Source organism: Amblyomma maculatum, chromosome 6 (genome assembly GCF_055883805.1).
Source record: "Amblyomma maculatum isolate TAMU_Amacu chromosome 6, ASM5588380v1, whole genome shotgun sequence".
Lineage (NCBI taxonomy): Eukaryota > Metazoa > Arthropoda > Arachnida > Ixodida > Ixodidae > Amblyomma > Amblyomma maculatum.
The window spans coordinates 27,246,917-27,273,811 of NC_139349.1; the positions used below are offsets into that span (position 1 = coordinate 27,246,917).

General features: G+C 45.2%; 1 protein-coding gene across 4 annotated transcripts in view; it reads left to right on the top strand.

Moving 5' to 3' along the window:
* The first annotated feature begins 8,499 nt into the window (after window positions 1–8,499).
* The window catches only part of SPR (G protein-coupled sex peptide receptor), a 200,345-nt gene continuing 181,949 nt past the window's right edge, over window positions 8,500–26,895 (top strand). For 2 of the 4 annotated variants that reach the window (XM_084606245.1, XM_084606246.1), the window contains exon 1: window positions 8,500–9,004. The gene's annotated coding sequence lies outside the window, so the exon portion shown is untranslated. The remainder of the gene's footprint in view (window positions 9,005–26,895) is intronic. The other 2 variants (XM_084606248.1, XM_084606247.1) reach the window with 2 other exon arrangements.

Sequence of the window (26,895 nt, forward strand, 5' to 3'; positions counted from 1 at the left end):
CCTAACCTACTTTGTGTTTCAAAGTAAGGTCACTTTGACGGCTTTGGCGGTATGAACCTTACTGTTTTAAGCGTAGTACACTATGTCTGGTGTCAGCACATACGAGTGTCGACACTGATTTTAAAATTTCTTTCTTTTTAGCCGGTATTAAATGCTTTTAGTGTAACCAGTGCATTTAGTGCAATAGAAATATGCATGTTGCCCTGAAGGGCTTCCGTACACGAAGGGAGCCAACAGTCCATCATTTCATTAAACTTATTTGATGAAAATACAATGTTAATTGAAAACTGCATGCAATTAGGCTAATTAATACCAGCTTTAGAAAATCATCCGCCCATAAACAAAACAGAAAACTTATAATATTTACGCCTGTTACGATGCCTTCCTACCCGGTCAGCTGGCACTAGTTTTAGCGGATGGAGCACAAAATTCATCCTATGCGCCTAGCGTCTGAGTAAACGTTCTTGCCTATAGACAAGTTCTTTGATCTTTGGACTCAATAAGAAATGCGCTAATTAGTCCTGCTGCGATTGCAAAGGCCGCAAAAAAGGGACACGTGCTCCTTCTACCATATTATGTGAAGGACTCCTCGACGTGGATATAAAACCTCGCTATAACGAACCCATGTGAAAGTTCCCGCGCTGCTAAGAACCAACGTTTCTGACTAGGTAGAAATGTATCAGTTTCGGTTTCCATCTCCTGCCAACTCCTGCCGTCCTTCTAAGTGCCATCCTGCAGATCTCGTCATGCAGCTGCCAGACGTCATACAAGCAGCCAACCCATCAGTGCTCTTGTACTATTCCGCACGACTGTCACAACGCATCCTGTGGGTTGCACGTTGGGTTTTGTTGAAATAAGGAAACATTAGTCAACACATAAACCTGGCAAAACGTTTATTTTTCCTGGTGGGGAAGGCTGATTATCCACTCATCAACCGGCTGGTAGAAGTTCGCCCAGTACAGGTGCTTCACTCTCTTCATGCGGGACGGCATATTTCACCTGTCAAACGCTGGTTGCTGGCCTCGCACCTAAAGACCGATTGAAATGCCGTCTCCTGTCTGTTTCTGCTATGGTGGGGTGCGGTATCAGCCGCCGATGGTTTTTGTCCTTGCCGCTGTCGACTCTGTCCTTTCGTTCGCCACCTGGGGATGCGTTGGAGCTAATAAACTCGGATGACGTGAAGAGTCCATGGACTGAGTGAATGATCTGTAGCATCGTTTGAATCGGCCCTTCTTTGTGGCGTCTCGGCTAGCGTTCACGTGACGGGTAGGGGCCTCACGCTTCTCGGACGTGTCACTAGCGGTAAATTTGCTAAGGCGGCGTAGAGCACCAGTTTTGCTGCTTCCATCAGCGTGATCAGGATCTTCGCAGTTCGCCCTTTCGTCAGAACTGCAGTGGCACCCACCACTTCTCACAGACATCCGCTATGCTCCATCGCTGCGTAGGCATCGCATAGGGTTGTCGAGGGTTGCAACGGCTGGAGCACCATATTATTTTCTGGCAGAAAATGGTGAAACGACAGCTCAATGCTCTCGCCAGCTGGCCATGTCACCCCTTAAAACGTTCCGCTATACACCGAGCGGCCTCGAAGATGCAACCAGGAGTATAATGCGCGAACATAAATGGGATCAAGCCCTACGATGTTCTTATTTTGCCTATGTGCGTTCAACCCTTCACTACCGGTTATTTCACCTGTATGCATTCTCATGAAATTTCACTCACAGAGCCAACTATAGCACCGACGCCAAGTGTCCTGCAGAACGCGACTTCTAGATCTTTCTCGTCAATACTTGCCCCGCTCTCGACTTGTCGTAATCGTTTTTGCGTTTGTAGTATAGATAGAGTGGGAATTATTAGGCATTCATTTGCAAAGACTGACTCCTAGAAGCTTGTCTCATTTGTTAGGAGATGAAGGGCAAGTTATTACATAATACAAAGTCGGAACGATTGTAAAACCGTAAATTAATATCCAACGGCTCACCCGCAGCCGTTACGTCTGCTTTCACGCTGACGCTGTACTGCTAGGATGCTTACATGGGTATAGGCACATTCCTATACTTTTGGTCAGAGAAATTCTGTCGAATTTCATAAAACGTCAGTACTGGCCGCTAGGCGCAGACTGAAGGGTACTGAAAGGTAACGAGCCGCCACCGGAGTTATCAGCCGCTGTATTTCGAGCTCCATTTGCCTCTAAAATTTCCAAATGTCTGAAGATTGTCGTATTAGCGTAAGTAAAAGGTGCTCTTATTAAGCAATTGTAGATGAGACAAGAATAGCCCTAATGATGTGCGAATTATTGACGGGGGCAGACGTCAGGCGTAAAACTAACTGTACAGCATTTTGATAAATGAATCCTGCTGTAAATAAAATTTCTACTTTTTCAGAGACCATATAGCACCTTTTAGAAGATGAGCGACGCCCTCTACTTGATTACTGTATGCACTGTATACTCTCTCCCACCGCAAAACTTATAGCACCGAAGCGAAAACGCAAGCGCAATCCGTGTCTCACACCTGGCGCATCGCTAAAGGCACGGTCATTGATCTTCGCTGGCTGAACGCGGTAAGGAAATAAGTCCCACGTTTATATTTTGCTTATTTATTTTGTGAACACCAACTGGTGCAGGAATCTGAAGTTGCTCTGCTTAGTACCCGATTAGAGCGAGCCCAAGTCTGCGGGCACCCAACGTTACAAGATTGTTTGTAGTTAATTCAGTATGCCATGTTTAAGCCTGAGAACAAAAGGCCTCCTGGGCCAAGGTTTTAAAGATTTGATAGCCCAGTGAAGCCACTTAAATGTCGACTCCTCTAATCTCCGCCTATTGTCCCCCTATTTTCGTCAAAATCGTTTTTAAGCACAAAAGCATACCGCTTGAAAATATGATCGTGAAATTTCACTGCAATAAGTTATAAAGTTTCAGGCTGTCATGCACTCCATAGCTACAGTTTGGCTGTCAGTTACTAAAATAGATATAATTTCCAATGCCAAGATCTGAATTAAGCTTTGAGTGCATGTTTCCCTCGTAGGATGATGAAGTAAATTTGATTGGGAATGTTGCTACCAGTCGCACGTTGTAATGCTGGTATTTAAAATCACGGTGGAAAATGTCACTGCAGTGACGGCAGCGACGAATTGCGTAGTTCAGGTAGGAAACCATTTCTGACCGGAGAACAAATTATAACATCAGTTTATGGCCACCGCATTGCAAGCTAGCGGGAATGGTCAACAAAGTGTCAAAACGGTGTGTTGAAAACAATTAGTACACATGGTTTAGTTGGTAAGCTGGACATCCAAAAAGCCGGGGTAGAATTCTACAGCCTCCGCCCTACTATATATGAAATAATTTAATTAAATGTTGCTGTGCAGGTTTGGTTAATTTCATCTATAAAACACTAGTGGATCTTTCATTTTCACATTTGAGCGTACCTCCGCATGACAAATGTCTACACGGCTAGAGGAATGAGCTCAAACTGCTTAACAAACCGCGTTAGCTGAGACATGATACTGGCTGCATCCGCATCTCTATACTCATATCTGACTTTTTTCTTTATGTCTAGTTTTGAGTAGCCACAGCTGCTTCTCGGTTCCATTATCTGTGTCCCATGACTATCACTGCGATAGCACTTCACATTCTCGAAGGATTGTCGTTAAAGTTGCCATTCCTGTTACAGATCTTCTCCCGACCTTCTGCGCCGTCTTGCTGACACATCTATTCGAAAAGCCACGGCTCTGTTTTATACTCCCTGAAGTAAGGTAAGCGGCTGCCTTTTTTGTATTTCAGTTAAACCGAGAAAACGGGATGCGGAGCAGCAAGGAGATCGTACGTAGGCTGCACCTACTGCGGCTTGTATATAGTCTGTTGTTGGCGTACGCCGACCCCTACTGCGTTGCCCTGTCACGACCGAAGCGAAGTGCATGGCGCGGCTGGCAGTGCGGTCGCCAATCCCTGCATTCCACAAATGTCGATGTTTAGCGGTGTGCGTTGCGATATCTCCATTTTGCTTTGTTTGCTTTGCTAAATCCTAAATGTGTAAGAGAGCAACTGGCAATGATGCGCCGACGCGGAACGCCTTGTTTCGGCAGAGGAATATAATTATAGTATACTATTGAGCTTGTATAACGCCTGGCACGTGAGAAATGCAAAACGTAATATAAAATGCAGATATTTCCGATACTGAGGGAATTAACGGTTTTTCAGCAAAACTTAGCTAGTGAAATTATAAATGAATCTCTCCTGCTTGGGAAATGAAGCGAGGTATCAGTTATAATAAATGTAAGAGTGCGGGGCAAATACAGTAGTAGCGAAAAATACAGTTGCCACTCCGTTATTATCAGTGATGTATATGCACTTTGCGCAAGAGAACGTAAAAAAAAAAAAAAAAAATACACGAATTCTTTTTCTGTAGTACAGCGACTCTCTTAACCTTTCCCGGCATGTGCAATGCCATTGAGCAAACCTTAGCCCCCTTTAAAGTATTCATGCCGAGTTACTAAAGACTTGCTATGCTTGAAGGGACACTGCAGCACTTTTGGCAGAAATTGAGATTTTAATGGCTTATAACAGTTTCTCACGCCGCGAACTCGACTATCTAATTACATTTAGGTAGAACAAGCGCCAATTGTCTTTTCTTTCAGTTAAAATATGCGCCGGCACTGCAGGAACCTCGAGACACGCCGCGGGCCGCGCCGCGGGCCGCGGCGCCGCCTGCGATTGGTCGAGCTGTCGTGACGTAGTCGTGAGGACCCGAGACGCTGCCGATATGCAACCTGCGCTGCTCCGCATGTAGATCGCAGCCATCACAGCTCTCTGCGACGTTATAAAAGTTGTTGCGGCACGCTAAAATGAATATCTGGGTCTCGCCGTATGTATACGCACCAGAAACGGCCGCAAACGACGCAGCATCGACGAAGCGAAGGCCAGCCATCAGCGTCTACTGGCATACCGAAATGTGGCTCTGTCATGTAGAACGGCATTTTGCAAAGATGCATATGTTTTTATTGGCCGAAACTAGATGTATGTGTGGCAGCGTTTCTACAACGAAGCGCTTCTAACATTACCTTTCGGACTCGGAGGCAGATTGAGGCGTCCCTAACGCTCTGCCTGTAGAGAAGTGACGAAACTCATTGAGGCGTTTGCTTGTTGCTTGGCTTGATGCGTGCGAACCGAGCACTCGATGTATTCTTGATTGTGCTGTAGAGTGTTTAGGGTTCCCTCAATACATGGTGAGACCGATGATTCGGGACTGCATGTTATAGCCACATATTTCGAACCTAGCAAAAACCAGCGTCTCCCAGCGTCATCCAGTGCGAAACCATTAAGTTTTTCGCGCTGGTTTCACACTGTACCTGCTGCGAACGCTGGAGGTATGTGATATTCACTGAACCAGTGACAGGAAGACACTTGTTGCACTGGTACGATGAGAGAAAAACGCTGCTATTAGCTTTTTTACGCTGGGTGTGTCGCTGGCATCTGCGATTCACTGGGAGAAGCGCTGAATGTGCGCTGGGTCCGCACTGGTCCCAGTTAGCATCCCTCAGCGCCCAACATGGCAACAGCGTACCCGCATTTGACCATCGGGGCGCATATGAAAAATATGGTTCAAGTAAGCGCATTCTGCTGCGAAGTCTTTGCGCACCTGAATGGAAACAAAGGCAGCATCTTTTTTCTAATTTCCATGTTTCGATAGGTCGTTTCGAGCGTTTGGAAAAAGACCACGATCACCGCGCCTCTGATATCTCATGACACACTAACGATTTCGTACAACCAATACTGGAATATAATAACGTAGGCTACCATGCATGTCAAACCTCACAGCTGATCTTGAGGGGACTCTAAGACAATTGTTACTGCCAAAATGTTCAATGCGGACTCAATCGCAGGCTCCAAACAGGGCTTACGCATTAGCGAGCGTAGCCTGCACCGGGGCCCAGTATAAAGAGAAGAAATAAAAAAATAAAACAAGGAAAAAGCGCTGGGCCCATGAGGGAAAAAAAAACATACAGCGCTTGTAATGCATGGTATTTTGCGTATTTCTCAAGCTTTTGAGCTCCTTCTTGCTCTACGTATAAATTAGCCGAGCCCTCGGTCATCGCATCGCTTCCCGAAATGTTTACATACAAATAAGATTTAGGTACCAGCAGAATAGTGTCCTCGCTGCGGCGCTTGCCGGTATTGAAGCTTGGTCGCACTTTTTTCCGTGAAGGTTTGTGTTACAGCTCCGTGTTCAGTGAAAATTACGTCCACGTTAACAGAGCACCACCGAAGAGCCAGCGCTGGTAAATTTGCCAGCGATGCCAAACTCGACAGGTTAAAATGATTTCAGGGCACAAAATAATGCGCATAGGCATCCAGAACATTAGTTGCAAGTCATGAGAGCAGGCAGCAAGCTCCAATGGTCAAGAAGTTGTAACTGTTAGAGCGGCAGCAACACTTTGAAACAAGTCCCAACCTTATGAATGCGATCATGACATAATATGCAAAAATACTTCTAAGGTTCCGAGTTCTCGGCGTGGCCGAGTGGTTAGCGGAGAAAGCTACTCATACGAGGTACCCAGTTTGAAGCGCAGCTGGTGCAGCCGTTTCTTTATTTTTTTTTTTAGCTTTCTTTATTGTAGTGTAGGTGCTTCGTTACTTTTTAGCTTTTACTTTTTATCCTAGGTGTTTTTTTTTTTTTTCTCCGGGCGACCATGTACCACCATGCGGCACGTTCCAATATGCCGCGTCCCAGAATGTCCAGTCTCCAGCGTCATACTGGGCCCATAATTAGGTACGGCAATGGGGTGCTGGGACCCAGCGGCAGTGGTTTTTGGAATATGGATGTGGAAGTGGAATATGCTATTTTAGCTTTCATATGTACGTTGATCCACAGCAGTATATTCGCAATATTGCTTTGCATGGTTATGCTCGAGTGGTAACTATACGGGAAGGTTGACGCAACATATTGTCGAGGCTCGCAGACGCTAGTGGAAACCCTCCTTCCGAAAGGGAACTGCTCAAATTCACTCGTGGTCAATAGAAAAAAAAAACGGGTACATGCCCGCTACTCGTCTGCGATTTGTTTCGCGCGAATAATCGTATTTTCGCTTAGGGCATTATATTCTTTCACAATAGGTGTTTATATTTGCTAGAAAAAAACTCTTTCAGGTGCATTGCAGCTGCTCTCAGAATACTACATACTGAATTTAGCAATTGTTGTAGTTTCCATTGCCCAGTGATATGGTCGGCGCGAACTTGTCCGTTTTCAGAAGCAACCCACTGTGCTCGGAGCTTTTTGCCTTGCGAGAACTTGTGGAAACAGGACATCATCGCGGCCGAAAGTGCTTATACACCCGAAGGCACAGCAGTACCGCATGTTGGAACACTCAAGTGACACGTTGAACTTACTCAACCTCGACACACGAGCAACAGCATAGGCTAAAAACGCGCTCGGGCTGCTGGGAGCACCTGGCCTATCCTCATGGTGACATCACGCATGCCGGTGCAAGTAAGGTTTCTCTCCTCACTCTCCTCCTCTCTTGCGCCGTCGAGGGGCAGCGGGAAGTTTGAACAATGCGCTTTCAATTGGTTATTCCTCTGGTGATTTCGTAATAATCGTAAAAATAACTTCACAGACCTGACCAATAATGAGTCTACTTCAGTGCAGTGGAAGGTGAGCAAGTTTGAAAACCACTACAGTGTCCCTTTAATTGGCAAACTCTCGGCAAATAATCACTTGAGAGGCTCTTCTCTGCAGCGTTATTTTTGTATGTTCATCTTGTATCTGCATTATTTCTCACATTTAAGCGTACTAATATTACTGGTCCCCATGTCACGAAGAAGATTTTTCTTATGCACTGAGCAGGCTTCATCACGATGAATGCGAGTCGTTGCTATAACGCTGTAATAATAGCCATGCCATGGCGGTCATTTATTAATTATGATACCACGTACGATTCCCTGTCTTTGATTATAGCTCACTGTAACCTTCCAACATGATGCCGCACCGCAAGTGTTGCGGTGCATATAACGTACAAAGCAAACGTGCAAAGAAAACAAGCCAGTGGATATGACGTACAAAGCAAACTAACTATGTCTAACGAAACTAACCCCTAACTGAAGGATTGCACCCTCAATATAAAAGGAGCATAGATGTATCGATTACAAGAGCGATGAACCAACAATAGTCACATTGCGTTCTACAAGAGGCACGAGCACGCGACGTCACCATGCCTGTTTATCATGCCTCTTTGTACCCGCGCTAAAATTTTCCAACAAATGGGAAGTAAAGAGAAGACAGCTATGAAGATCGATGGCGTTTTAAAAAAAAATATAGATAGATATTCGAAAACTGGCATGTGCCAAGAAACACAAGAAATTTCCGGCTGATTTACCGACGCAGCTGCAAATGACAACGTCTCAGAGAGAGGGAGAATAACGAAATAGAGAGAGAGATAGACATAGAGCAGAGCAGGGAAAGTGCAAAGCGAGCGGTTTCAAAGGGCGCTGCTGCAGGACTTCTCGAAGATCTGCTTCGCTCAGTCTCCCCCTCTTTACTCCGCGTCATTCCGACGGCTGCTAAAGACCCAGCTGCGTGCATTTCGAGCACTTGTTCTTTCACGTAGGTCTGCGAGGCGGGTGCGGTAAAGACGTTGAGAGTCTCATTCCAGAAGCAGCGAGCACGCTATTTTTGTATTAGGAGACGACCCGGTTTGCCTAGCGGCGAGCGGAAAGCAAAACCGCGCCGACCGGAGCAAACTGCTTAGCCTCGCGGTCACCCGCTGAACATTGGAGAAGAAATCCGCGCCCAAATGGTTTTCGTTGTGCGCACGCTTCGTTGGAAGACAACAGAAGGGCTCCGGTACGACGACAATGCTCGCGGTTGCACTGGTATGTGAGTGTCCTTGACATTGTGCAGTGCCTGTCGTTAAGGGTGGGTGTAGTTGTGCCACAGACAGAAAAATGTCTCCCTTCTTACTGGAGTGATTGTGCACTGCAAACTATTGGCATCATCGGAACGGCGAAAATGTGAGGATTGATTATTTTGCCTCCTTTGAAGCCAGAGCCAAACAATTGTAGTTTAGAGTGAGAAGGTAAAGAGGCAATCTGTTACCTTCTCCCCATTTTGTTCGTTTCCAGGCCGCTGTTCAAGCGCCGTTGGTACCGGTCTGCTGTAGAGTCGTGAAATGGTTAACTGGACTGGTCTCCAAATCCTTTCTCAGAAATTCCGCAAATGCTTTGTAATTCAATTTAACGTCAATCAAAGATAGCCTTAACATACGAACCTGTTCCTCCGTAAAAGCGCTTTGCCACAGACAGATTCTTTGGTCGTATACTGATGGTTGAACCAGTCCCAGCCAATCCATGATAGGCTAATTAGAAGCTGCCCTATTTTATTTTCGACCACCTCAATTCAAACCACGCATACCTTTTCCTCGGTTCAATATTAACCAAAAAGCCAATGCGAGAAGACTATTGTCACAGTAGCACCACGATGGCGTATACAACCACTGAATGAAGTGATTGTGTTTCACGCATAGGCTTGTAAAACGAAACTTTTGTATCCCTACTGACACCACGATAAGATTATCCCAATTTGCACACAACAGGCTTACTAATGTAGTGAGAGAGAAAGCATGAACCAAAAGCTTCAAGCTTCCTTCTGTACAGACCTTTTACGTGGGCAAAAAAAGCGGACTTAAAAAACGCACTATTTGTACATCTGTATCGGGGCTGCCTTAATGTACCTTAGCAACAGCGCTAACTAAGGAATTCCGTTCCTTAGTCTTGTTCCTCGCTTTATGTCGCAGTTAATGTATGCTTTCACTCTTCTCTACGAGGAATGGTTCGCGATGTCGTGTCCCGTAGTATAGAAGAAAATGAAGGCGCAACAATTGTTGTGCCTTAGATTTAGTTGAAAGTAAGAATGAGTTACCAGTCATGTGATATCGGCTTTCTAAAGAGTTACGTTTATTATAACTTTGGTCTGGATATGAATCCAAATTAATGCCTATCAGTGCATTCGCATGGCTAAACGAAGCCTCGGCTGTTATATTGCGTTTAAGTATCCTAAGATTGACTTACATACTACGACTTCAAACGTCTGTTCAGCTAATAGGAGAAAAAAAAAAGAATTCACGATACGGGTGCCACTTCGGTCTGTAATAAGGACGGCATAGACATTTACTTTCATGGATAGAAGAGAATGACATTCGACTGCACCGTATGTTAGCTTTAATTTGGGCGGAATAACCTGATTGTTTTTGTTCAGGTAACTTACCGAAAATTTATATACTGCCGTCAGATAGCATGGGTCATCCGTGGAGGTTGATACACAGAAGATCCAGCTACTACCGCCCTTCTGTCACAGATCAAAATTGGCCGCGTAAAATGCCAGTTTTCTCTTCGTGAGGTGAAAATGGTGAGACCGGAATGTGGTTGCAGTGGGATGATAAAAAATTTTTGAACCATTTTGCGAGATATTTGCGATGATCCATACGTGAAATCTCGAAATGTGTGTTTGTTGTGTGTGTGTGTGGGGGGGGGGGGGGGGGCGTCGGAACACGCGGCACGCGGGGTATATTTGGACACCCGTCTTTTTGTAAGTGATTGCTGCAAACGCGGTTTCAACGCGATGCTGTTAAATGAGACATTACGCCGAACATCCGGCGTCGTTACCGACACCGGCGTTGTGAAGGAAAAATCGCGACGTTGGCATGTGGTTGCGATTTAACGAGAACACATGATATGATAAAGTTTTGAGGAGCTGGCAACTCGGGTTGCTCATCTAAGGTAAGAACATGGAATGAATGAATGAATAAGGCCTTTATTTGATTGAAGTGATAGCTCTCGGGCGCTGTTTGGGTAATTAGGTTCTTCAAGCTGTTTCTCGTTGCTTGCTAGGCCGAAGACCTGCGCGTTGTAAGTCGACCTCTCTTGCACTACTCGAGGCAGGTCGCTCTCATTGCCCTATGTGGCAATGGCTTGTTGCATTGCGGTGCGTGATAGTATCTGATGTGTTGTCGTCCTGTGGAATATGCGCAATTTTGTTTCTTCCTCGTGAAAAAGATGTGCATTGTGATATCACATATTTTTAGGTCTGCTGTACACTGTCCCGGACAATGTATCATGTGTTGTGTTTGAGCGTTTTGTGTCTACCCAGAAACCAATTGTGAAGTACATGTGTGGTGTGTAGGCTGCGTTTAATTGATCCCTCTCGTATTGGCATACACCGGCGTTGTTTTTACTCCGTATAAACTAAGCCTGCAGTAATATTTTATTTTGGTGCGTACATAGGACATCATCACTCTGTCGGCGGAACCTTTAGTGAGCATGTTTGGTAGGGAATTGAGTATATCGCGTTAGGCATGAAGTTCTGGTGTGGGGTGTTGTATATGTCAGCAAGCTCACCCGCTTGTGCGACGGCCACGTGCGCGGCTACATTTCTCCCGTCCGTGCCAGTATGTCCCGGTGTCCATATAATTTGAATTTCTTTTCCTACTACCCGAACTCGCTTCAGCCTCGCTCTGATGTCACTGGCCACTGCGTTTTCTGTAGTTGCTGCTATCAGCTCTGCAATCACTGCGTATGAGTCGGTTAAAATTAGATATTCATTGAAATTTTCTCTTATGGCTGTAGCTGTCAAATAATATTTATGGCTCCCCATATGGCAAGCAACTTAGCGTGTAAAATTGATCCTCCAGGTAGTTGGAAGGCGTGCTGTCCGTTGGTTTGGGGCGCTGGCGCACAAACCTATACCACTCGTACCATTTTGTTTCCAATCGCAGCGCCAGCGTAGATAGATGTCCATTGTGTTCAACGGTCTTGTGAGAGCCGTTCTATGTTCCAAAACGTGCCTAGACACCGCGTTCCGCCTACCAATAGGTTGTTGTGGCCCTAGTGGGATTACTGGCGCCTCCCACGGAGGTGAAGTGCCTCTCCCCAAATGCCTCGGAGCAGTGTTGATTCGGTTGTCTTATGCCATAATCTGCTTCCCTTGCATCGTGTTTTCATGTCGAGATGGCGTTCATATTTTTGCTTCGTTGATAATGTATCGTATGGGTGGTATGCTGACAACCTTAAGCAGTTCTGCATTACTCGTGTGCTTAGGAAGCCCAGTAATGGCACGAAGAGTGGCCCGGCCCATCGTTTCGATGTGTTTCAGGTCACGATCAGAAACTCCTGCACGGGTGCCCCATACGGAATCTTGACGACAGCAACCGCCCTAGACAGTAATTGGCGCGATTTTCGCCTGGCTCCACCGTACCTATTTGGAATCCTCCAAAGTGGAATAAGAACCTTCCAGTGCTCTTGTATGCAGAGTCAGCCACGCTGCACCTAGGCAATGCGAGCGCGTCTATTCGGATTATTAAAGTGGGTTTTTGCCACAGCTCGTTGCCATAGCTGATGGAAATTATTTGTCCCGTAGGCAGCTAATGCAAGACCGCCAATTCAAATTTTTTTTTTTAATATTCTCAATCTTTTATGCTCTCCAACACATGCCGAAATTAGCTTCATGTTACGCTCCAGTTTGCGAATAGTCAAAGTTTAGGTTAAAATAAAGTTCGCTTCAGTTTCAATCTACGCAAAATGTACAGGTCAGCCTAAATCAAAAAGTCTTGGAAAACTGAGTGCGTTGACGCCATGTTCAGCATTTGCTTCAAATACTTTGTCCAGAATAAGAGCGATTTTTCGCAAATTGTTCACTTTGACAACTTTTCAAGGGAATGTATAATGTGCACGTCAAAGAAAACAAGGGCATGTGCAGTGGGCATGAACATGAAAACACCTACTGGTCGGCACCACAGGATAGCATTGTTATACCTTTTTTGCGTGCATGGAAATGTTAAGCTCGTAATGCGGCTCATAATGCCTAAAAACATACTTTATTGGCTCAATGTTTCAGTAATAAGTATGGCTTTATGTTTCTAATACTGCTGTTTCTCTCGGCGTACGGATGAGCTGGAAAAACAGCAAGGTTCTTGGCAGCTTAATGCAATCTGAATTTAGCTCCTCATGATGGCGTTCATAACCAGGAATTCAGCTTTCTTGCTCTACCAAATTTAAGTCATAATCGCTAACAAAGCCTTTAAACGAAGCTTTCCAATATAATTGCCTTGAACAATCAGTTAGAGACTGTCGGATCATCGTATTTATCCGCAGAAAGGTTTGTAGATTGGGCTAGAGTTGGCTTTTGAGTTTCGAGGGGAGATTTGATGTCTATGGCTCTGACTTATAAAGCTAAGGATGGACTTTCTTCAAAGACTGGTAATCTTCAAAAACTAGCATCAAGGAAACGCTGGTTATTTAAGCGTTAAAAGAACGCACTACATCCCACGTGAGGTTACGTATTGTGTAATGGCGGTCCAAGAGCAGCATTTCCATTAGCCTTCTTGGGTCCATCATGATGTAAAACCGCAGACTTTCGGTTGCACAAAAGCAGACTTATAACTTATTTTAACACGACGAAGCCTATTTAATAATTCCTAATGATCAATTCGAAATCTTTCTTGTGCATAAAAAGCTCCTTGAACACTGCGTGCGTATTCATATCGTTTGACGATTAGAGAAAGCATGTTATTTACGTCGTCGATGACAGCGGTTACCAAATGCTTATTCCCTTCTCAAAGTTTGAGAATCTTGTCGGGACGCGTCAACTGTGTTTTTCGTTCCTTTTGTATATAGCTACGTAAGGCACATCATAGACCCCCGAGTCTTCAACCGCGCAGCTGCATGGTCGACATCTCGCTTCTCAGATAGAAATGAGTACCGCATATTTATTTATTCATTGCAATGCTTACACATCACCCAATGGGGCATTGCTGTGAGGCTGCCGGCGGGCACGTCTTGCTGCCGCATAGCGGCTGCCATCGGAGCGGCAGCTGTTGCCTGGCCTTAAACACGTGCCCTTCACCCTGGCATTTGAGCAGCTGACCTTCTTCGCCTGGCATACAGGGCTCTATGCATTCGAAAGGCAAGCATTTTTCTAGGTCTCGCTAGCGTCGCGATGAAATATACTAACTCCGGAATGCGAAAACGGGATATTTTATGGACTGACGTCGTCGTGTGGGTGCAGGTCACGGCTTAAGTTGAGTATTCTGGAGGTGCGGCGCAGTTAGAGAAATGATAAGAAAATTATTCTTTGACTTATGCACCCTACCAAGTAAAACGCATAGTTTATCAGCCATATTAAAGGTTAAAAGACTCGGGGTTCTCAGTTGTCATCGCGCCATTCATTATCGAAGTGTTTTAAGCTGCAGACCGAGAATAAGTGTCTCGTCGTCAAGCGAGAAATGAACAGATTGAACATTGATATCTTGGGTATCAGCGAGCTCAAGTGGACCGGAATGGGAGAATTTAACTCCGGCGACCATTATGTCTTTTATTGTGGGCACGAATCCAAGAGAAGGAATGGAGTCGCTCTCATAGTAAACAGAAGAATGGGCAAAGCAGTGCTAGGGTACAACCCCAAAAACGACCGAATGATTTCACTTCGGATCCAAGGTCACCCTTTCAACATAACAGTTATCCAAGTCTATGCACCGACCACTACTGCTGAAGAAGCTGACGTTGAGAGAATTTATGCGGACCTACAATGTCTTTTAGACCGCACCCCATCATCAGACGTCGTTTTTCTCATAGGGGACTGGAATGCTAAGGTCGGGAGTGAAGAAGTATCCGGAATTATAGGCAAGTTCGGTCTCGGCGAGCCAAATTAAGCTGGGCAGAGGCTAGTAGAGTTTTGTCAAGAAAACAACCTGACCATAGCGAATACTCATTTTCAACAGCACAAGAGGCGCCTGTACACATGGACTTCACCGGACGGTCTGTACAGGAATCAGATCGATTATATTCTTTGCCGGCAGAGATGGAAAAGCGCTATACAAGCAGTAAAAACAAGGCCTGGGGCCGATTGTGGCACCGATCATCAGCTTCTTGTTGCCAAAATTAAGCTTCGATTGAGGAAAACGCAGAAAACTAGAAGGCCTTTCAGGTATGATCTGGATCAAATTCCATTAGAATATGCTGTGGAAATGAGGAATCGATTTCAAGAATTGGATCTAGAAGACAGAGAGCCCGAAGAGATTTGGACTGATGTTCGTGATATAATACAAGAAGTTGCTACTAAGGTAGTTCCAAAGCAAAAGAAATGCAAGAAAGCAAACTGGTTATCTGAAGAGGCTTTGCAAAAAGCTGAGGAAAGGAGGATGGCAAAAGTTATGGGGGAAAGAGAAAGATACAAGGTTCTCAATGCGGATTTTCAGAAAATAGCAAGGAGAGATAAGAATGCCCCCCTGAACGTACAGTGCCAAGCAGTTGAGGACAACAGCCAATTAAGGAACACAAGAGCTCTGTATAAGACAATCAAAGACATCAAAGGAAGCTTCTGTGCTAAGCTGGGCGTGATAAAGGACAAACGAGGCAAGGACCTCACTGAAGCCTCAGAGATAAAGAAGAGGTGGCAGGAATACACAGAAGAACTGTACAAGAAGGACCCGAATGTGCAAGCCCAACATAAGACAGTTGTGATTACTGATCTCGAGCCGGGCATCCTGAAGAGTGAAGTTGAATGGGCCTTAGCCAGCCTTGCTAAGAAGAAAGCCAGCGGAAGTGATGGCATTCCAGCTGAGTTGCTTCAGAACCTCAACCATGACGCTGTTAACATTGTGCATACATTATGTCAGAAGATTTGGACAACCCTGCAGTGGCACAGGATTGGAGGAAATCAGTTTACATCCCCATTCCAAAGAAAGGCAGTGCCAAAGATTGTTCCAACTACCGCACGATCGCGCTTATTTCGCATGCTAGCAAGGTGATGTCAAAAATCATCCAAGGTAGGCTGCAGCAGTATGTGGATCGGGAGCTTCCGGCCGTGCAAGCTGGGTTTCGCAAGGGCAGAGGAACTAGAGACCAAATTGCCAACCTTCGCTGGATCATGGAAAAAGCAAGAGAGTTCCAGAAACCCATCTACTTCTGCTTTATTGATTATGCGAAAGCGTTTAACTGCGTAGATCACAGCAGATTGTGGCAAGCTCTCCAAGAGATGGGAGTTCCAATTCACCTCATCTGTCTCCTCAGGAACATGTATGAAGGACAAGAGGCCACAGTCAGAACTGGGCATGGTCTTACTGATTGGTTTCCGATTGAGAAAGGAGTGAGGCAAGGCTGCATACTGTCGCCCTGCCTATTTAACCTATATGCAGAGTGCATCATGAGGAAGGCTAGTCTGGACGAGTCTTCAGCTGGAGTGAAGATTTATGGAAAATGTATCAACAACCTTAGATATGCGGATGATACCACTTTAATGGCAGAAAGTGAAGTGGAACTCAAGAGACTTCTGATGCGCGTACATGAAGAGAGTGAGAAGTTTGGGCTTAAACTGAACATTAAAAAGACAAAGATCATGGCGTCTTGCCCTATCAAGTCCTGGAGCATCAAGGGACAAGAAGTGGAAGCTGTGACAGATTTTCTCTTCTTGGGCTCCAAGATTACCTCGGAAGGAGACTGCAGCCATGAAATTAGGAGACGCCTGCTTCTGGGAAAGAGAGCAATGGTTAGCCTTGACCGCCTAGTAAAGAGCAGAGACATTAGTCTGCCAACGAAGATCCGTATAACTCGTGCTATGGTCTTTCCAGTTGTGATTTATGGATGCGAGAGTTGGACTGTGAAAAAGGCTGACCGCCGAAGAATTGACGCGTTTGAATTGTGGTGCTGGCGAAGACTCTTGAGAGTTCCTTGGACTGCCAGAAGATCAAATCAGTCGATATTGTCGACCATAAACCCTGACTGCTCATTGGAGGGTCAAATTCTAAAGTTAAAGCTCAGCTACTTTGGTCATCTGATGAGAAGAGAGGAGTCGCTGGAGAAAGATTTGATGTTGGGAAAGGTTGACGGTCGCCGGAGAAGGGGTAGGCAGCGAACGCGATGGTTAGATGGCATCCTCAAGGCACTGCAGATGAAGTTATGTGATGTTAGGAAGATAGTGAGAGACCGGAAAGCGTGGCGTGAAATGGTCCATAGGGTCACGAAGAGTCGGACACGACTGAACGACTGAACTGAACTGATAATCAATCGTCCTACTCTACATTATAACAAGTCCAATAGAGTATTATCAGCGCATAAATTAGAAACAGTTTTCAACTCCTGGAGATATCAGCGCCTGGAAATAAACTATCACAACTAAATATCCTTAACTGAAGGCGGAAACTCTTCTCTGTTTCATGGTAATGTGGAACAAGGCTTCCATGCATGAAACCATGTGTGAAGTCTGCGCCTTGTATTTTTTGCGAGAAAGCTCAAGGATTCCCTCTCACAGAGAAGCCTCTGTCGGCAGCTGTGAGCAAATGGTGATTGGTCGACAGTGCTATGACGTCGCAAGCGCACGACACTGCGCGGTAATTTGAAACACCACGTAAGGCTTGGGTTAAACGTAATGCGATGAATGGAAGTGAAGTGAATGAAAAATTACATTGAAGGCGAAATAAAGGTCGCCAGAGTCATCTATGTCGCGCGCTCTTGCAGCGCTCTCCAACGCAGCCCCACGCAGGCACTAAGAACGACACTCACAGACGACGCTTGTGTCCTGAATGAAATAGAAAGACAATAATGAGTCAGCACGTGCGCAAGCGCGGCATGTGCACTTACGTTCTGGAAGCCTAGCTGCTACCATGGTTTTTTGTTCTGGCACTCCCCTGTGACTCCCGACAGTCTTAAAAGTAATGCAGTTCATTACGACTGTACGCTAACGCGTGCGTCTGCAAATAAATAGGCAACACTAACGAAAACTATAATTCAGTAGCAGAGTGCCTGCTGCGGTCCCTATCCTGATGTTTCTAGTAACGCCGTGGATCCAACATGTGGCGGCTATCGGAACCTGGGCAATTTGAATTACGCCGCTGCCTAAATAGTTAGCGCCGGGGTTGTTTATATACTGCGCCTCTTGACATTCTGAACACAGTGCACCGGCCGCTATCTCATCATGCTTTTCAAAGACAGCTTAAGTGTCCCGAATTGTTTTTTTTTTTTTCACGACATAGCGAAATATAAATGATACTTTCCCTGAACTCGATGTGTCGCCCCTTTCTTAATTGTTCAGTGATTTTTATAACTTCCTGATTATACGGCTTAATATTCCAAAGGGACTCGGGCTTTAAGGGACGCCTAGTGGAGGACCGCAATTACTTTCATCAAATGGTGCTCTTTACCTGGTACTTAAGTCGCAAACTGCACAGGCGCCCAGCGTTTTGCAACCATCGAAACGCCGCCGCCGTCACTGTGATCAAATCTGGTCTTTCGGCTTAGTAGACTTGCCTCCTAACTACTTAACAGCCGTGGCGGCTCTCTTTTTGTTCATATACTGGAATGGTTAAAAAGAAACAAATGCATATACAACAGATTTAGTGGTGTTTTAGGTGATGATATTTGTACTACTCTCACTCAGCGAGATAACATCGTCGTCGCGTGTTCCGGCCCTTGCTAGTTATGTTAGCAACAGAAAAGTGAAAATATTACAACATGAAGCACATGGGAGCAGAACAGGAGCGCTAATCAATAGAAACGAGAGAAAATATTTGGCCCTGCCGATGATCGCTACTTCCACTCTGAGAGATTTCTCCGTGCGCAACGGAAGCACGCCAACCACTATATCCGTCTCCAGTAGAGCACAGCAACGGAGACTTATCTTAAGAGGAATTGAGTAAGACGGAAGGGATTACCTAAGCAGAGCCCGTCAGCTCACATTCCTGTCTCTATTCTGGCAACCTATCTTGAGCAGGCCAGAGCTCGGTGAACTGGAGCGATGGTAGGTAATCTGCCTTTCGTTGCTACCGTGTTTCTCCTTTTCCATTTCTCTTCTCTAAGCACTAAATAACTCTCTTGGTCCCCTCTTCGTTTATATCTCTTCTCAACGACGGTATCCCATCGTGATGAACCAGCTAACCTCATTACCCCACCGAGAGCTATTGCTACAATTTGATATTCTATAATCCTTTCTTGCTTTTTATAGCAACGGGAAGCATTCATTTGCATTTATTCGAAAATTGTTGCCTCCTACTCTGCGGATAATCGAGAATCAACACTCCAAGACGCGTAAAATAAAGACTAAGGCCATAGGAGGCAAGTAAGCGAATAATATTTTGTGATTAACTGCTATTTTTTGATATGCTGCAGTGGTTTGTAGGGGATATTTACTTCTCGTTTAAGCACAATATTTGTTTCGTTGCGGGAACGAAAACTCAACTAATGCAAAATAGCTTGGCCAAAAGTTTAATAATGGACCACGAAAGTAGTAGACTCATTTGATAACAAGCACGGTGTTCTTAGCCCGATCCCAATTCATTTACTTGTTTATGGCGATATTTACCGCATCGTAGTGTTTTGACACTGCGTTTCGAACGGCCACTGGTAATAGTAGTTTTCATGACGTATATATAGACAGCATTTGAAAGAAGATAAGGACTACTTAAAAACTTATAGGTGCTTAACTATCTGCTAGATTTGAACGTTTTACAATGAAACGTTATGTTTGTCACAAAACTTGGTTGGAAAAGTTGTTACAGCGACAAATGTTTCCTACTAAACATAGCTTCCTTAAATTACAATTACTGTTCACACAGAAGAGAACCTAAGTACCTAACTGACGCCAGAACGTCATGAGCGCTGACCTGCGACGATCATTTTGAATTAAATGTTCATAATGGTGCTGAAGAACACTGTAAACCTTAGTCGCTATTAAAATTTAACACAGTATTTATTCGCTAAATAATTATTCGTAGTGGCTGTCCAAAGAAGGGATCATTACTGCGTAGTATAGACTACAAGTTTATTCGTTCTGGAACCTTGTGTTTTATTTTTTCGTTTCAACAGCTCATGCCTCAGAGTAGTTTTTTGTGTTTGAACAATCTCTTGTAGAGATAGGCGAGTAGAGCGGAATTTTCACAAACATCTTTGAGAGCGAAACTTTGATAAGCACTTTCTCCTCGCGTTTCCGCCTTCTCACACATTTTTGTTGTTGTCAAAGTGGTAACAAAAACCAGACCGGCTTTTCCGCTTTATTACCCCATTAACCTTCTTCTTTCAGCACGCAACAGATTATGACTTAGGCGTCTGGTTCACCTCTGCTATTTTCATGGTATTAACGCGAGACCATTAGTACCTTCATACCGCAAAAACAAAAAATCTCCTATGGTATAGTCGTCTGCGGTGTACACCGTTTTAAGCCTCGCAGCCTCAACAGTTCAGGTGCATGGCTCTAGTAGGCGATAGTTAGCAGCTGGCATAGCCGGGCGCTGATTATTCAGGGGCTTGTGTGAGGTCCGTGACCACGTGATGTGGGTATTTTGGCAGAGGTTGCCAACATGGCTACCTCCCTTCAGGCGGAAAGTCGAACCAAGCGGGATCTTTGGATCCTGCGCCAGCAATGCAACTCCTATGCAAAAGAACCAGTTAAAGGCGGGCTATACATCTATACCACATTTCTGACAGAAAGGGTGTGGTGGACACAATAAATCTGAAACCTACACTTGAAAGAAAAGTTCACGGTTTCAGGAGCTCTAATATTATCTGTGTCGTCTAAAAATGAATTGCCACAGCATAAAAATGATTACGAAATGAGTAAAATGTATCTGCCAATTCATTTCTTCTCACCGGACATAAGACAGCATAAGAAGCATTATTTTTTAAATATCCCTTTCTTCTAAGCATAATAAACGATAGGAAAGAACTGTCTTCTGAGCTACTAAACAACCTTAGTGCCATTGAGAACATTGCTCGTAGAGAACTGCTGACGTCTTGTTATTTTTTGTGTGCATGTGTATTGCTGGCTACGCGCATGCCGCCATGATTGTTTTCAGGAATGAGATTGCTCTTGTACTTAGAGCATTTCTGCCGCTTCTTCTGTTTTACTCGAAATACTTTATTATCGGCGTTTAGTTGATGGTGCGCTTGTGGATCTTGCAAGACGGCCGTCAGTCGATGTTGGCGACGACGCTTTGGGCTTTGGCTATGGCCTCAAGCTGAGGTTCCAGGTCGCAGCTGAGTAGCAAGGGCTTCCACGGGCCCGATTGCGCGAGCTCCTGGAAATATTCAGGTGGGGGATCTGGCGGCAGTCCCAGAATATGTGTTGTACGATGGTTCTATTATTGCATTTGCTACACACAGGGCTGTACCTCTCCTGGTATACCTGGGTAAGTATACTATCTGGTTTGGGAGGGTTTTAGTTCGGAGCGGTCTCTGTAATACCTCCTGCTCCTTAGTGAGGTTTTTGTGAGGTAGGAGTTATTCTTTCCAGTCTGTAGTGTTGGGTTGTGTCGTGGTAGGTGTCTAGGGTTTCTAGGGGCCACCGCCGTCAAAGTCAGTGACCACAGCTCGGCAGATTAATCCTCGAGCTATTATAGGGGCTGCCTCGTTGCCCTGGTTTGACGAGTGAGTCGGCACTCACTAATTCCGCTTTCTAACTCGCTCATAATTTTTCAGAATTTCGTCTGATATTGACGAGATTCTGCTTTTAGATAAATTCGGTAGAGCAAATTGCGAGCCACTGACTTTGACGCCCGTAGTCGGGTTCTTCAGTGCTAGGGTAATCGCTAATTCGGATATTTCTGTGAATTTGGTGCGTACGGATACGTTTGCTATGAGTCGGCCCTCTCTTTCGGTCTCTGCTATCGCCCACGCATGCAGATGTTTGTTTTTGGGGTGAGCGGCCGTTCGACGTATATTACGTCTTTGTAATTCGCTGCCAGAGCCCCCGTTCTGGCCTTTCGTCTGCCCTCGTTGTAAGTGGGATGCATATTTTACAGCTCTTTCTAAACATCATTCCGTGGTCTGCAGTATACTGTAGAAACTAATCATTACCATGGCGTAGAAAAGCAGCACATAAGCGTACATTCCACCTGAATGTCATTGATTGCCTTTACACTTTTTGTCAGAAAAATTCCTCTTGCAGTAAGCAGAAAGAACACTTTCAATCTATTACACGTTTATCACTCTTGGTACTTAACTCCTGCTGCAAATGTTTCTAGTTTTTAGTACTGAAAATGTTCAAGGCCTTCCATTAGCGAGTGCCAGACAGTACGCACAATTCATCGCGAACTTACAGAAGCATGTAGCTTTCTACAGAAGTGATGTCTGTGCTCTATCTGAAACAAAAACTTTCCTCGATCATCTGAACAAAAGTAGCTGTTATACTGTTACGGACGAAAAAGAAGCGGGCAGTGGCGGGGGCAGGAGCTGCTCGCGTTATACCCACCAGCATGCATTAAAATCATCTCGTCGTCGTCGGTCACTATGTTTTCGTTCATCGGCTTGCCGCCTCTCAACATTTTAGTTTGAGGTGTTGGGTGCGCTCATAATCTTTCCTCATTCTGACCAGGAGCTGCGGCGTCCTGTGTCAGCTATAGCACCGTCGGCCGCGAGTTCCTGAGAGACATCGCTTGGTTTTTCCATAGCCTGCCGGACCTGAAGTGATCTCCCCGCCCTGTACCCCCGCCCTGACCTCAAGACATGACGAAGTAGAAACGCAGTCAAATAATCTCACTGACCCGAAACGCCAACAACATGACCACAAGACATAATGAGAGACCCGATCAATCAGATGACCCCACTGACACGAGATCCCGGCCAAGGACCCCAACGACCCAAGACACCGCCACACATGAAGATTTCACCCCAGCCCATGTCATGCGTTGCGTCCTAGGTCTCGGCCATCGGATCTTCGCTACCTGTGGCCCGAAAGCACCCTGGTTCAGGCTTGATCCAGGGGTCGTCGTGGCGGAAAGCAATTGTCTTGTTTTCTTCTGCCTCTTCTAACTTCACCAATCCATGCAGTTATGTCCATCGTCCTTCCATGGATCTCGTCGGCGTCGACAATCTTCCTCGTCCACGATCGGGAAGATCACTCGATTGCCCCGGTAAATGTTATGGACGAAACGAAGCGAGCAGTAATTCGGGAAGGAGGGCTCGCCCAGCGGCATTCATTATAATCATCTCGTCGTCATCGGTCAGCACCTGTCTCTTCATCGGCTTGCCGCGTCATAAACGTATCATTAGAGAATATTTGCATAACTCTGTGAAACCTGGCGTGAAGGGCTGCAGTCATGAAGAGAAAGAGAAAAGTGAAAGCGCTACCTCCAAAATGGAGAGAGAAAAGTTTACTGCGAGGCATCATTAGGCGACGAATACTTTTTCTGCCAGAGCATCTAAAACAGGCCAACTGCGTGGTCCGTAAGCTGGGCCGCGGCAGCTATAGGTGCCGTACAACGGGAAAGAAGGGTGATGGATATCACACGAGACAGATGCTATATGACTCATAGGCATACGTCTGAAATCACAGATCGCATCGACAACAGCGAAACAAAGGAGAACAGGAAAGAAAAAAGCGCCAAAGAAATGCACTAGCTACACGTACTACTGCGAGAAAAGGGCGCGAGATGGCGCAGTGCGAGTGGAGCAATTCTGGCCAGTCCGGCGATATGAGCGCCGACAGGGCCGGGTACAACTCGATTCGACGCGCTCAAATTTAGGCCGCCCGTGATTGCATCGCCTGCGTCGCCGAGACCCATCATTTTCCTGTCATCTTCCAAAGGCTGGTCGCAGCGGGGACGACAGCCCTTTCTTTCGCTGCCCAATTGGCTAACACGTCAAAGACGGCGCCTTCGCTCGGGTTGAACGGCACGGTGTTGTTTCCTGGCGATGCATTTGCTCTCCACCAAAGCGGCTGCACTACCGAGGCTCAGTCGGAGTCTGCGACACAATCCGAATGACTTCCGGCCCTGCGTGACAGCAAGGCAAAGACGTCAAAACAAAGAGCCAAAGCAAGGAGCTGAAAGAAAGAGAGACAGAGAGAGAGCAAGAAAGGAAGGAAGGAAAAAGAAAGAAGGAAGAAAGGAATCAATGAAAGGAAGGAAGGAAAGAAGAAAAGAAAGTAAGAAAGCACGAAAGAAAGAAAGAAAGAAAGAAAGAAAGAAAGAAAGAAAGAAAGAAAGAAAGAAAGAAAGAAAGAAAGAAAGAAAGAAAGAAAGAAAGAAAGAAAGAAAGAAAGAAAGAAAGAAAGAAAGAAAGAAAGAAAGAAAGAAAGAAAGAAAGAAAGAAAGAAAGAAAGAAAGAAAGAATTCTGACTGAGCTAAGACGCGGACTGCTCATCAATGGGGCACATTATATTCGCTGCTGAAACCGACGCACTATGCAATGGATGTTTTGTTATATAATAGATACTCACAGATACACTGTAGCCAGCAAATGTGTTGCACTGTTTTGACATTTTCTTTTTATTGAGATCGCTCTGAACTCTCGCAAGTACCCTACTCAGTACAATAATATATGAGACAGAGACGCTATTGAAATTTGATAAACAAATACGTTTCTGGTCATAGATGCCGAACAAGAGCTAGGTCGCTTCTTGGAGGCGCAGGTTATTCCACAAGTGAACACATTGCTCGGTTGTGGCTATGCACATCGCTGACCGATATCGATTATCTGAGGGTTTGGAACATCTGCAGACTGCCTACCATATTGTTAAGCGGAAGGCCGCCACTGTAAGGTAGTCGCTTTTAAGCTTCCTTAAATAAGCCTTCACAACAAACAATAAAATTTACCATCCCCTTTTCCTCCAGCTCTCTCGCACACTGGCAGCGTGCCGCGCAGGTAGGATTAACAGTAAAAAAAAATAACAACACAGCAACAAGAACAAGGGTTGCGTTGCAAGCGCGAATGTCGGCTGGTATTTGTTACAAATAACTATTTCAAAACAAAACTATTTACGTTTTTCAGCAGCCTGTGTTCCTAAATGAGGGTGAAAAAAAAAACCTAAATTTTAGTACTTAGAAAACATAGGTAACTTCTGAAACGCATAGAAAGATTATTCGACTTTCTCTTTGCCAAAAAAGTCGAGTGGAAAATTTGTTTCAATGTTAGAAATATTAAGAGGTCGCAAGCATTCTCTTGCCCTAAATAAGAAACTGAAAAGATACGAGTATACAGCCTTGTTAAGCAAAGCCACGCACGGGTGCCCTCTTTGTTCCAGTGGAGCGGACATAATTAATATACAAGCCTGCCGATGCTATCAGCGTGTATTTAAGTATTTGAGAGGCGCTAAGTGAAAGTCAATTGGAAGTTGAAACAATGGAAGGAAGGCCAACCAGCATAGCCACAAAATTGTTGTATCCTACCTGCGAGTCTCCAAGCTTTTCTTCTTTCTGTATGTCGATGAACTGACAGGCTGGCTTCTTTCCTGCCTTTTTAGCTGTTAAAAGAACGTGAGCCACCTGCATATGTTCACGGATGATCTTTTTTACACTGTCCATAGCATCTAGTGCAATTATAGGCTTCTAGCAGCAGAAAGAAAAACGTACCGTATTTGTCGATCCATTTGAAAGCAGAATCAAATTTAGTGTTTTTGTTTTGTTTCTAATCCAACAGCGTTGAAGGAATTACTTCCAGAAAATCCGGCCTCGGCTTCATCACCATATTTGCCGTTGAGAGCTAAAATTTCACCATGGTTCAGACATAGTTAAGCGAAATTTAGGCGTGCGAAAGCATAGAATTCCGCATCGTTTAGTTTAGTTATGTTTTACTTATTTGCTTAGCTAAGCCTCCTGAAGCTTCATTAGGATGGCGTAATTACTGCCGACACGTGTTCAGAGAGCGAAGCGCTGCTGCAAATTTGATATTACGCCGTTTAGATGTAGCTTGACTTACGATCAACCTTAGGTCTATTAAGATTACCTAAGCCTAGCACGCCCATATTTAGGAAGGCATAATTACGCCTATGTGTAATCGTGACTAGTTCGGACTTCATTTACTGACCTGCAGGCCTGCTTAGTGATCTTTAGATAAATTATATTTGTTCCACACCTTGGCCATGATCACAATCATAGCTGCCACCACCGCTCATAGCAAGCCATTCTATAACCATGTAGCAAATTCTAGGCTTCCATTTTGCTATAACAATACTCAGTAATATCCGGGTGGAAACCGGAAACCGCCGAAATACATGGTGTTACGTTACTGACCATGGGAAACTAACGTTTTTATCGCAACATTCCGTTAGGAGTACGGATAACGTAAATCGCCGAAATCTATCGTGCTAAGCTACAAGGGCTTTCGCACTAAACGTCACGAGCTCACCTCTGGAAGATGGTGTGTGACAGGTGGCATGGCCTGGTACTGATTAGTCGATAGTAGTGCGACGTCATTAGATCACATGACATGGCTGAGGAGGCAGAAGTTGCCAATCAGGACAGCCCCATTTAGATGGGAGGGAGATACACGAATGGAACCTTCTCAGGACCCTTGCATTCTAAGTTACACAATGCTATACAAGGTCATGCATGCCCGTCCGCACGACTTGGCTAAGTGGGGTTCTGTAGTCAAGCCGGAGGTCCTTCATACAAAGCTGTAGAGTACGATTGTATTCTAAAGGAATATGTGAGATAACAGAGACATGGGCTGCTGATTAAGCGTGTAGCAAAGTGCATATAGCAAAGGACAAACGAGGCAAGGACCTCACTCAAGCCTCAGAGATAAAGAAGAGGGGGCAGGAATATACAGAAGAACTGTACAAGAAGGACCCGAATGTGCAAACCCAACATAAGACGGTTGTGATTACTGATCTCGAGCCGGGCATCCTGAAGAGTGAAGTTGAATGGGCCTTATCCAGCCTTGCTAAGAACAAAGCTAGCGGAATTGATGGCATTGCAGCTGAGTTGCTTCAAAACCTAAACCATGACGCTGTTAACATTCTGCATACATTATGTCAGAAGATTTGGACAACCTTGCAGTGGCCACAGGATTGGAGGAGGTCAGTTTACATCCCCATTCCAAAGAAAGGCAGTGCCAAAGATCGTTCCAACTACCGCACGATCGCGCTTATTTCGCATGCTAGCAAGGTGATGTTGAAAATCCTCCAAGATAGGCTGCAGCAGTAT